Genomic DNA, 12,509 nt, shown 5'->3' with positions numbered 1-12,509 from the left:
TGCCCCGTTTATAAATGAATGGGTGACGGATCACACGTTTTTACCACCCGTCAGTCTTTTCCGAGCTGTGGGCCGAACAAAACGTTTCTGGGCCTCTGCACTTTTGGGATTCCGCGGCCTGTGTATCCCAGCAGCGCACCCCGTGAGGGCCGCATTCCTTTTTTATATTAACCTATTTTTTATTTACTTGTCCATTTTGAACTCAAAACATATTATTATGAAAAAATTTAATTTTTCATGTAGAATTATCATGAAATATGAAAACAAAAAATATAATAAATTAGTGAACAAAAAATTGTTGATTTTATACATAATTAATATTTAATTTTTTTATTTTAATCATGTTTAAATCAAACTTTTATTTTTAATATTTAATATAAAGATAAAATACATTGAAAATTCATATTTTCATTTCCTTTCATTTTGTTTCCTCAAATAAAATAATGGAGCAAAATGGACCATTAAAGCACGACTTGATTAGACATGACTTATAAATCACGTAAGTTATAATTTCTATTAAATTTTAATTTGGTGTGTAAAAAAAAAAATGAACTAATCACAATTTGTAGGAAAAGACATATTTTCTAAAATCTAATGCAAAATGGTTGAATTGTGTGAGAATTATAAATGAAATACAATTTGTAGATCCTGATTTAAATGCTCTACTATAAAATATGAAAAGAAAAAAAAAAGTAAATATATTATTTGCAATGCTAAGTAAGTAGAAAACTCATTTCAAACTCTATTTATTCTGTGTGGTGTTATTGGATTTCTATCTATATCAATTGTTATGTCTGGAGTATGAAATATTGCAAGTCTTGGATTTGAATACAATTTTGTACTTTATTTAATCCAAATCTAAACATGAGGTGAATTGAATTGAATTCCTTCATTATCATAGGCTTAATAGTATGACCAAAGTTATACTTTCAATGCAGCATTCTCTATTTACCTAAAATTTCATTCTATTTTCAAAATGTTAGTAGAGTCATAGAGGTAAGTAAATAAAATCTATGTTATTTTTAAAATGTTAATAGGAACACTAACTTGTCCCACTCATATGTAAACAATGTGTTAATTGTCGCGACGTCCCGGGGGCGCGTGTGCCCCGGGCGGCAAAATTAAAAATCATTTTAATATTTTCATGGAAAAAACATGGAACGTCTGAGTCGCCACTAACCTTTAGTGTGGTTAGAACACGTGATGACTACCCCGTTAGGGGTAAAATAGGTTTACATTACCAGAGTTAGGCTCGGGAGTTCGGTTATTCGAGGGAAAGGTACGAGCACCCCCTACGCGCCCGTTCTTACGAACGGTACCTAATTAATTTGAAATTATCCCTAAGTTAATCTAATAAGTCTTTAAATTAATCCTTTTTGTGAATTTATAAATACCTATGAAAAAAATAAATAAATAAATAAATAAATATATACATATATTCCCTCAAAGCTTAGGATACGTGAGGCCCAAAGGCTCATACCCCTCGCAATAAAATCATAGGGATTAAAATCAAAAAAATATTTTATGAAAATAAATACCATAGTACATATAAGGCCAAATAACGAAAATACTAAAAATAGTGATAACAATATTAATAATGATAAGAATGATAATATTAATAAATAATAATAATAGTAATAATAATACTAATATTAACAATAATAATAAGAAATACCATAATGATAACAATAATAATAATAAATAACGATAATAGTAATAATAATAATATTAACAGTAATAATAATAAATATCGTTAACTAATAATATACATATTTTGATAATATGATTTTTAGCTTAATATTAACACGCTATTAAAGATGTACACAAGACACCTATGCCAACAATTAATTAAAGAAACAAATCAAACTTAAGATTAATGTATGGAAACCAATGAAAAGGGTAAGAAAATAATTGAACTTATGGAAACAAATTATTTCTAAAATTAATGTGTAATTCAATATGGCAACCAAAATCAATACACAACCCTGAATTTATAATTATTAAACATAAAATGAATACAATAACAACTAGATACCCTAAATACACACAACAATGTATATGACCTAAAACCCTAACTACCAATACGGAAATAATATGGACTTCCTAAAATTAGAAAGAATAAGAATCTTGCAATAAAAACAAATTAATGTCAAATATATATATTTAAAAGAACAAGAACGGTTAAATATACAACAATCTACAATTACTATAATAATAATAATAATAATAATAATAATACTATACCCACCATATAATATTAATACTAATATAATTAATATAACAATACTAATAATAATGAGCCAACAGTATAACAATAGTGGACCCACTATGTAATAATAATATTAATTATACTATACAAACAATATAATAACATCATCAATAATGATAACACTATTACTAATAACAATATATAAACAATAATAATATTACTAGAAAAAAATATACAAATACTAATACTAATATGGTCAATATATATATACTTAAATATAACAACTGCAAGCAAGAACTGAAATTTAATAATAGTAAAGCATGAATAGTTGGTGTGTGTATGTGTGTGTGGCTGGTTATGGGCTCGGGTGTGTGTGTTTAACTTGCATGAAAGAAACTTACCACCGGGGATGAGTTACTGCCAAAATGATGGTCGAAACTGGGAGGGGTAGACCGCCGGGTGTTTTGGATGGTTTCTGCAGTTGAAGCAGGTAACTATCGGAGCTGGTGCAAGGGACCTTGTCGGGGCAAGAGCTTGTGGTTGAGAAGCAGGGGAACTCCGGTGGTGCAGTGCCGCGGAGTTGTTGGCGCTGCATTCAGAAGGAGGTTGTTGGGGCTGTACCACCGGGAGGCCAGAAGAGATGGGCGGGAGCTCTGCGGGATCTCGCCTGGAGCAAGGTGGAGAGGCCTCAGGTTGGCCTGCTGGAGGCTTTGCGGGCAGCCATTGTGTGGCCGGAGTTGCAGCAGAAATAGGAGGCAGGGGGGGCTCACAGAGGGACTCGCCGGGGAGGTTTGCAGAGGCTGCGCGTGGCCGGAGGTCTTGGGGAGATATTTGTGATGGCCGAAGATGATGAAGGTCTCGGCTGGTGCTCCTGGCGGTGGCTGGCTGTTGGCGGTCGGAGCTGGAAAAGATGAAGCTGCTGCGGGAGGCGTAGCGCCTGTGGGGAAACGCGGCGGTGCGTGCAAACAGTAATGATGATCGTGGGATGCTCAGCTGCTTGCAGGGATTTTGGAGGGAGTGAGAGTCGTGAGGAAGGATGGGGAGAGTGGAGAATGGAGAAGATGAAGGTGACGGTGGAGAGTGGTGGTCGCGATGGTGGCCGTGCTGCGCTGCCCCCCTTTCCCTGTGCGTGTTCAAGCCTTTATAAAGGCATCCCCCAAAAACCCTAGACCCATGTAAATAAAATAATAAAAATAATAATAAAAGTAATAATAATAATATATGAAAATAAAAATAATAATAACAATAATAACAAAGTAATATAAGAAAATAATTTGTAATAATAGAAAATTAATAAAAATAGTAATAAAGTAATAATAATGAAAATAATAATAATAATAATAATAATAATAATAATACTAAAACAAAATAATAATAATAATAATAACAGAAATAAATAATAATAATAATAATAATAATAGTAATAAAAAATACTAATAATAATAAAAGTTAAAAGTAATATTAATAATAATGAAAATAATAAATAATAATAATAATATTATAAATAGAAGTAAAAATAAAAATAAAAGTAATAATAATAATAATGAAAAATAATAATAATAATAAGAATAAATAAAATAATAATAATAATAATAATAATAAATATATTGGGTCTGGGTAAAAATGAGGTGTCTACATTAATGATTGCAATGAATTAATTTTAGTTCTTTAATCAATTAGAATCTCACACTAAGCTTGACAACAAATTAGTTCTAATGCATACAAGACATACTAAGGTGCAAAGAACATTAACTATTTTTTTTTCTAAAAAAAATAAACATATAGAATGGCAAATAATGGAAAACTTCATGTCGTGGAGCTGTCACAACATATAGATATATATATATATATATATATATATATATATATATATATATAATATTAAAAGATATTAGTATTCCTTGAGAGGCTTCCAAATACTCAACCTAATTTTCTCTATATATAACTATTTTTTGATTGGTTGGTTGCTGAAAAGATAAATCATTATACCCCCCCCCCCCCCCCACTCTCCCTCTCCCACCTCCCCTCCTCCCCTCCTCTTCTTATGCGGTCAAATTAAGACAAAGAAAAATTGCATGATTTATGTTTACTACAATTGTGCTCCTTCTCATAATCCCCCCATTCATCAATTCATTTTCCCTAACACATCATCTTACTTGCCGCTTTCCTATTTCTCCCATCTCATATCACCCTTAAAATCTTCCTTCCTCTCTTAATTTCCATGTATCTTAGTAGACATATTCCCTCAACTCGTGCCTCTTTCTCGGTTTGTAATTTTGTCAAACTTTCCCTTAATAACAAATCTATCAATCTTTCTTTTAATAACAAAAAATGATAGCCTTTAAAATCTACTCCTACCATATCAGCATACTAATTCATTTCATTATAAATCATCCTTCCAACTTTCACAATCTTTATCTTTTGGAACTTCTATAAACACCCCAATTTTAATCAGACCTTTCTAAGAAAATCTGGTGTACTTAGAAATCAACTTTTTATCCTGGGAATGGGAGGACCCAATCTGTCACGCCTCGAACCCGGAAATGGGACCCAGGGGTGAAAATGTAAACCAACCAGTCCCTGTATCATATAAAACATCCAAAGATACAGGACAATGAACAAGGGTCTGACCACGTGGGGTTCCTAGGCACCCTATACACATTAAAACATAACAGAACATATGCAGCGGAATAAGATCTTATTATATACATACAATACCATACCAGAGTCTATACAAGGACAGAATCAAGGTTCCTTTAAACAACATACAACTGGGTGCCCAATACATCTCAAAACAGGCAACACACAAAATATAAGTCCTAGCACTTACCCAAGTGCTACCCGCAGTACACCGGCCATTACGCTCCCGAAACAAGGACGCTAGTTCCGATGACTCAAAGGACCTGTAAAAATGTACGTACAGTAGGGGTGAGAGACCTCTCAGTAAGGAAGAACACAGGTTATATCGGTGTGTGACATTTGAGTGTTATCATGATGCAACATACACGCAGTTAAATGCAGTTTCAGTACTAATTCACAACAGTGCATACATGCACGCACACACATGATCAGAAATCCCGGTGTCATCACACCTATCGGCCCAAAGCCGGCCCGCAAACGCGGCACCACCGGCACGTGGCTAGTCCCCGACTCCCATGGCATCATACCGGCGCTAAACTGGTGGATCCACACCCTTCGGCCTGATCTACCAAAATAGGCTCACGCCCTCGGATATAGAGTCGGACACTCTGTCAATCTATGGCTAGCGATTTCATATGCCCTCGGATATAGAGTCGAACACTCTCAGTACCTGGAACAATTCGGAACCGTGTTCCTACTAGCATTTCAACCAATCACACACACATACATGCTCATATAACCAAACAAACCACACCCATTTGGTAATCTAAAATCATGGTTTTCCAAACAAATACAGTTTAAACAACTCAAGGCACGACCATCCCTATAATACAGTATAAATCAACATATATGTTACGTTTTCAACAAAACCAGGGATGCAGCCAATCGTCTCCCTTTTTCCCAAAACTGTAATCATGAAAAACTCATAGTTTTCCCCATTAAATCCCCCCAAATGAGTAGCCAAAACACACACAAGACTGTGAACCACAATTCTACAGAGTCCAATTTCAAAAATAACCGATATAAACACAATTTCCCTTACCTTTTCCCCAATTAGCAAATCCGGAACTCTAAGGCCCCTAAACAGTGAACCGAGTTTCAAAACCTACAATCAATAGTACAAAAGATACTCACAAGACTGTTTCCTATAAAACTACTAGATCAGAATTGAAAACCGAGTCTTACCTCGATTTTATGCCAAAACCCAAAAATCTTCGAAACGGGATTCTGATCCGTAGAACTTGTAGAGAATCCTTCCACGATCCTCCTAGTAACTTCAAATTTATGATTCTCGCGACGAACAGCGAAGAAATCTAGAGAGATGAAGAGTAGGGAGAGTTCTAGCGAGAGAGAGAAAAGATATTTGAGTTTTCTTAGCTTGGAAGTAATGAAACTTCTATTTATAGCCCTTTGACTCGGGCGTCCTCATCGACGAGGTCGTATAGACAACTCGTCGACGAGATGGTGGATTCGTCGATGAATCCTGATATCACCAGTTTCCCGAAATCTCTTAACTTATCCTCGTCGAAGAGCCTCTGAACTTTTTCGACAAATCCTAGCTTCGTCGACAAAATCTGCTAAATTCCCAATTTGTCCCTCTCTTATTCATTTAAACCCATATATCACAGTTCGAGTTCTTACAGTCTCCCCTCCTTACAAAAATTTCATCCTCAAAATTTGCAATCTCTCATTCATGAACTCATCCATACAACTAAATACAAACACGCAACTCTAAAAAGAAATTGGCGACTACTACAATGCAGCCCCATCATACACATACACATACACATACATACCCTCACTTATGGCGGAGGAATACCGTGGTTACATATACACCCATTTCAAGAGTTCACAATATACACACTCCCGACGACAACCACCTATCCCAACCCTAGGATAACGTACAAGTACTCAAAACAATTGTGGATACTTCCGGCGTATATCCGTTTCCAGTTCCCAAGAAGCTTCCTCGATCTGTGGTTCTGCCACAATACCTTCACTAATGGTATCTCTTTAGTACGAAGCTTCTGAACTTTATGGTCCAGAACCTGAACAGGTATTTCCTCATACGCTAAAGTATCCTCCATTTCCAACTCATCATAACTAATAACATGTGATAGATCCAACACGTACCTTCTCAACATGGATACGTGAAACACATCGTGGACCCTCTAGAGTGCTGGGGGTAGTGCAATTCTATAGGCTACCAAACCCACTCACTCAAGAATCTCGAATGGTCTGATATACCTTGGGCTCAGCTTGCCCTTCCTTCCAAATCTCATCACCCCTTTCATCGGAGTGATATACAGAAATACCTTAGCCCCCACCTCGAACTCTTAATCTTGGCGGTGAACATCTGCGTAACTCTTCTCCCGACTCTGAGCCGATCTAATCCTCTCTCGGATCAAACCCATCTTCTCAGACGCCTGTTGCACAAGTTTAGGTCCTAACACCTGACATTCACCAACCTCATCCCAACATAAAGGAGATCGACACGTTCGACCATACAAAGCCTCGAACGATGTCATCCCGATACTAGCCTGGAAGCTATTATTACAAGCAAACTTTACCAGTGGCATAAATTGTATCTAGCTACCACCAAAGTCTAACACATTGGCTCGCAACATATCTTCCAAGATCTGTATCATCCTCTTCGACTGTCCATCAGTCTAGGGGTGGAACGCTGTACTGAAAGTAAGCTTTGTCCCCAATGCCTCCTACAAGCTCATCCAGAATCGAGAAGTAAACCTCGAATCTAGATCTGACACAATGGACACTGGTACTCCGTGCATTCTCACAATCTCATGCACATACAACTCCGCTAGCCTACTTAAAGGATAGCCAATCTCCATCGATATGAAATGAGCAGATTTCATCAATCTATCCACGACCACCCAGATAACATTCTATTCGTGAAGCGTTGGTGGCAATCCGGTCACAAAATCCATGGTAATATGCTCTCATTTCTACACCGAAATAGGCAAAGGCTACAACGGCCCTGCCGGCCTCTGATGTTCAGTTTTCACCTGCGGACACGTCAAACACTGCTTCAAGAACTGAGCAATCTGCCTCTTCATACCAGACCACCAGAAGGTCTCGCGTAAGTCCCGATGCATCTTCATACTACCAGGATGTACCGTATACAAAGAACGATGTGCCTCCTCTAAAATTGTCCTTTCAATCTCATCATCGTTCGGAACACACAACCTAGTCCCAAACCTCTGCACACCTCCCTCAGAGATGTTAAACTTTGTAGCTAGTCCCTGTTGTACCTTCTCCACAACCTCTACCAACTCTGCATCACTAGCCTGCGCGGCCTTTATACACTCAAACAAAGTCGGCTGAACCACCAAACTAGTAAGGAAAACCTAATGATTCCCAAACACCAACTCAATACCCAAGCTCTCCAGATCCCATCTGATGTGATACTGAGTTACAACCGCAGATACAGCCGCAGGTCCTGACTTCTGACTCAACGCATTGGCTACCACATTAGCCTTCCCCGGGTGGTAATTGATCGTGCAATCGTAGTCCTTAATTAATTCCAGCCACCGTCTCGGCCTCATATTCAACTCCTTCAACGTGAAGAAATACTTGAGGCTCTTATGATCAGTGAAGATCTCACACTGCACACCATACAAATAGTGTCGCCAGATCTTCAGTGCATATACAACAGCAGCCAACTCTAGATCAAGCGTAGGGTAATTCTTCTCATACTCCTTAAGTTGCCAAGAAGCATACGCTACTACCTTTGTAACGACCCGAAAAATAATGGTATTTAAATAATAGAGAGAGAGAGAGAGAGAGAGAGGGAAATGGAAGCAGAAACAGAAGGAGGTAGTAGGCTTTATTGACGAACGTGAAGCGTTCGTTGACAACATTGCATTTTGGATGGAATAACCCGAAAGGTTTTCCACAGGGCCTTATTGACGAACACAGGGAGTTCGTCGATGAGTGCATAAGGGGACCTCATCAACGAAGCTACGACTCATCGACGAGAAGATACCGAGAGAAGAATTTGGGCTACTTTGAATTTTGTCAACGAAGGGTAAGGTTCGTCAACAAAATTACTTAAAGACTCGTCGACGAGATGACGTGGCTCGTCAATGAATCCAACAGTATAAATAGCCCTAAACTGATTTTAATCGCAGAAAATTGGCCGCAAACCCTCTCCTCTCTCTCTCCTATGGCCCTTCCCCCTTCTTTCTTCCATTCTGGCCCCGTCAGTCGCCGGATCGACGATCTGAGGCCACCACGACGCTCCTGGCGAAGTTTTTTGTAAGTCTGCTAGAGCAGATCGTCGGTGGGGCAAAGTTGGAATTCATCCCAAATCCAGGGTAAGGCATTTTATTTGGAATTTGACTTTCGAGCAGTTGTAGGAAATGCTATAGACGTAGAAATAATGATGTTTTGTTATGGGATATATGATTTTCAGGGTGTTGAGTGGAGAATCCTGCGGGTGTAGGACTCGTCTCAGTAGGGAGATTTTAGCAGAAATCGGGTAAGGGAAATATGCTATGCTAGGCAATTTTACTATGTTTCAGTATAAGCTATACATTTTTATCAGATGATTATTTACGATAGAAATTTATACAAGTTATCATTTATGTATTATATGTTTAAAATTTATGTGTGGCTTGAGAATATGGGTATAGTAAAGAAACATGTTTTACAGTATTTTCAGGATATGATTTACAGAATATACAGCCAGTGGTTATGTTTTATAGTAATTACAGTACCATGATTATACAGTTTTCAGTACCATGACTTACAGATTACAGTTCAGTTTAGAAATACAAATGATACAGTTACAGTTTATTACAGTGTTATGGTTAATACAGTTATTACAGAATCATGGTAAAACAGTTAGTTGTATATAGTAATATATTATATAGTATCAGACCCTATTGGACCATACAGTTACAGAGCACAGTACTGTAGCTACATACAATTTACAGAGTGCAACCACCTATTCAGATAATACGTGGTAGTAGGTCAATCATATAGTACCTTAACGTGGATAGGCTCCCCATCAGATATGGGTTGAGGAGGGCAGATCTAACCAACGGAGTATAATGGTTTACCCTGGTCGGCCAGCCAGGGTAGATCCTGCCTACGGGCCACACAACCCTGTCATGAGGGGTTAAATCATGACATACAGTTATCCACAAGGAAATTTTCAGTTATTATTATGTATATACAGATTTGCAGAGACAGAGAATATACTTATGTACATTAGAAGTATTTTGACTAGTAACATAAAATTACTGATATGTTAAGCAATATGGAATTGGTGGTGGTTTCTGCTATTTGTATATTATTCATAGATCTAGTTATACATGATTATATAGAAATAGATTTTCAAGGTTTTATAACTCAGTTGCCACACACTAGTAATAGCATATTTCGTCTTACTAAGCATTGGCTCATCCCAATTAATTTAACATTTTTCAGGTGATCGAGATAGGTGAGTAGATCAGGCTCGCGGGTAGAGGGGCTTCAGTGCTGCCCTATCAATAGAGAGTGAGTATTTGTTTTAGAGTATTTCTGTATAGTCCTAGCCAGTCGTGGGTATTTTGGGGAACAGTCATATATGTATATATTGGGAAATATTTTAGCACTCTGGTATTGTATATAACTACGTATGGTTATGTTTATTTGATTTCTACTTCTTGCTACTTAGGTTGATGATTGGGTTTAATCTAGTATTGTATCAGAGCATTTTAAATGTCATAGTATAAAATATAAAAAAAAAACCCCATTAAAATAGCATGTCGTTACAACCTTACCCTACTGTATAAGCACACATCCCAGACCCTTCAGAGACACGTCGCTATAAATCACAAACCCACCATCCCCCGAAGGAATGGTCAAAACCGGAGCAGTAACCAGCCGGTGCTTCAACTCCTGAAAACACTGCTCGCAATCACTGGTCCACTCAAACTGTACTCCTTTCCTGGTTAATCGAGTTAGAGGCCCAGACAGTTTAGAAAACCCCTCCATGAACCGACGATAGTAACCCTCCAGTCCTAGAAAACTCCGAACCTCCTGCACATTCTTCGGCCTCACCCAGTCGACCACGGCTTCAATCTTGCTAGGATCAACTGAGATACCATCACCGGTCATGTGACAACCTGAATAAAAATGAAATTTGAATAATAAAGAGAGAGGCAAATAGAAACAAAAACAGAAGGAGGTCGTAGACTTCATCGATGACATTGCATTTCGAAAGGAAAAACAAAAATGAGAGTTTCAGGGCTTCGTCGACGAATCCCTTGTATTCGTCGACGAAGGCTTCAAAAAATTCGTCGATGAAGACTGAATTTCGTCGACGAAGAAATACTGAGAGGGGTTCTAGAGCCGACCGAATTTCGTCGACGAAGACTGAATTTCGTCGACGAAATTAGTGAGAATTCGTCGACAAAGGTCGGACGAGTTGGGCTCGTCGACGAATTCCGCCGTCTATAAATATGAAAAATCCAATTTTTACTTCACTTTTAAGCTTCCTCTCCACTCTCTCTCTCTCTCCTCTTCGGCTCTCTCACTCTCTCTCTCTCTCTCTCTTTGATTTTGGGCTAGTTTTATGCCAGATCGAAGATTTGAGGCTACCACGACGCTCCTGGCGGAGTTCTCTACGAGTTTGCCGGAGCGGATCGTTGGGAAAATGAAGTTGGAAATCATCCCTGAGTTTAGGTAAGACTTTTTAAGCCAAATTAGACTTTGTGATAGTTATAAGAATTGATGTACGCATGAAAATACTGATGTTTAATAGTGGGAGTTTTGAGTTTCAGGATATTGAGTAGGAAATCCTACAGGGGTCAGGTTAGGAAATTTTAAGGGCTTTCTTAGTAGCCAGGTAAGGGAATAAACTAAAGCAGTTATTTTCCATGCAAGTTAAGATTAATTATGGGCACATTTATTTTCAGAAAAATCTATGCTATATTTGTTTATAACTAAAGCAGTTATGCTATACTGAGTTTGACGAATAATATGATAAATGAGTTATTTTCAGAATGTAAATACCTAAAACGTATGTGGCACGAGGCCATGTATTATATTATCGGCAAAAGGCCATATCTACGATTTTGGTGCGAGGCCATGTATTTATGATTTCAGCACGAGGTCGTATCTATGTTTTCGGCACGAGGCTGTGATGATGTTATGTATGTTCATATATTATATGTTATATGTTATTACAACCAGAATGTTAGTTTAGTTCAGTTCAGGGGCTCGGTACCGTAGCTATATGTGTAGATCATATATCTACTTCAGATTAGTGCTAACCATCCCACGAGGGAATGGGAGATGGATAGTAGATGTGGCTTTCAGTAAAGTGTGGGCGTCCACCTGGCAGTCCAGATCAGGGTGTGGCGGGCCCATCGTACTTACAGACATATTTGACTCGGCAGTGGTCGGCCAGCCATTGTCGAGTCCCGCCTTTGGGCTACACAACCCATCATGGGGGTAATACATGACATTAGCTAGCTATCCATCCTGGGTATATTTTCAGTATTACAATTATAACAGATGCTTATGTATGTTTTGATTTATTAACAAATATGAAAGTATATGATTATCCAGTATGATATTATGATTATTTCCAGAACTATGAAATGTACTGTATATGTATAAGCACTTTAAATGTTCATGTTGCCAAAAA

The sequence above is a fragment of the Malania oleifera genome, chromosome 6 (assembly GCF_029873635.1).
Source record: "Malania oleifera isolate guangnan ecotype guangnan chromosome 6, ASM2987363v1, whole genome shotgun sequence".
Lineage (NCBI taxonomy): Eukaryota > Viridiplantae > Streptophyta > Magnoliopsida > Santalales > Ximeniaceae > Malania > Malania oleifera.
This window is presented reverse-complemented; position numbering follows the sequence as displayed.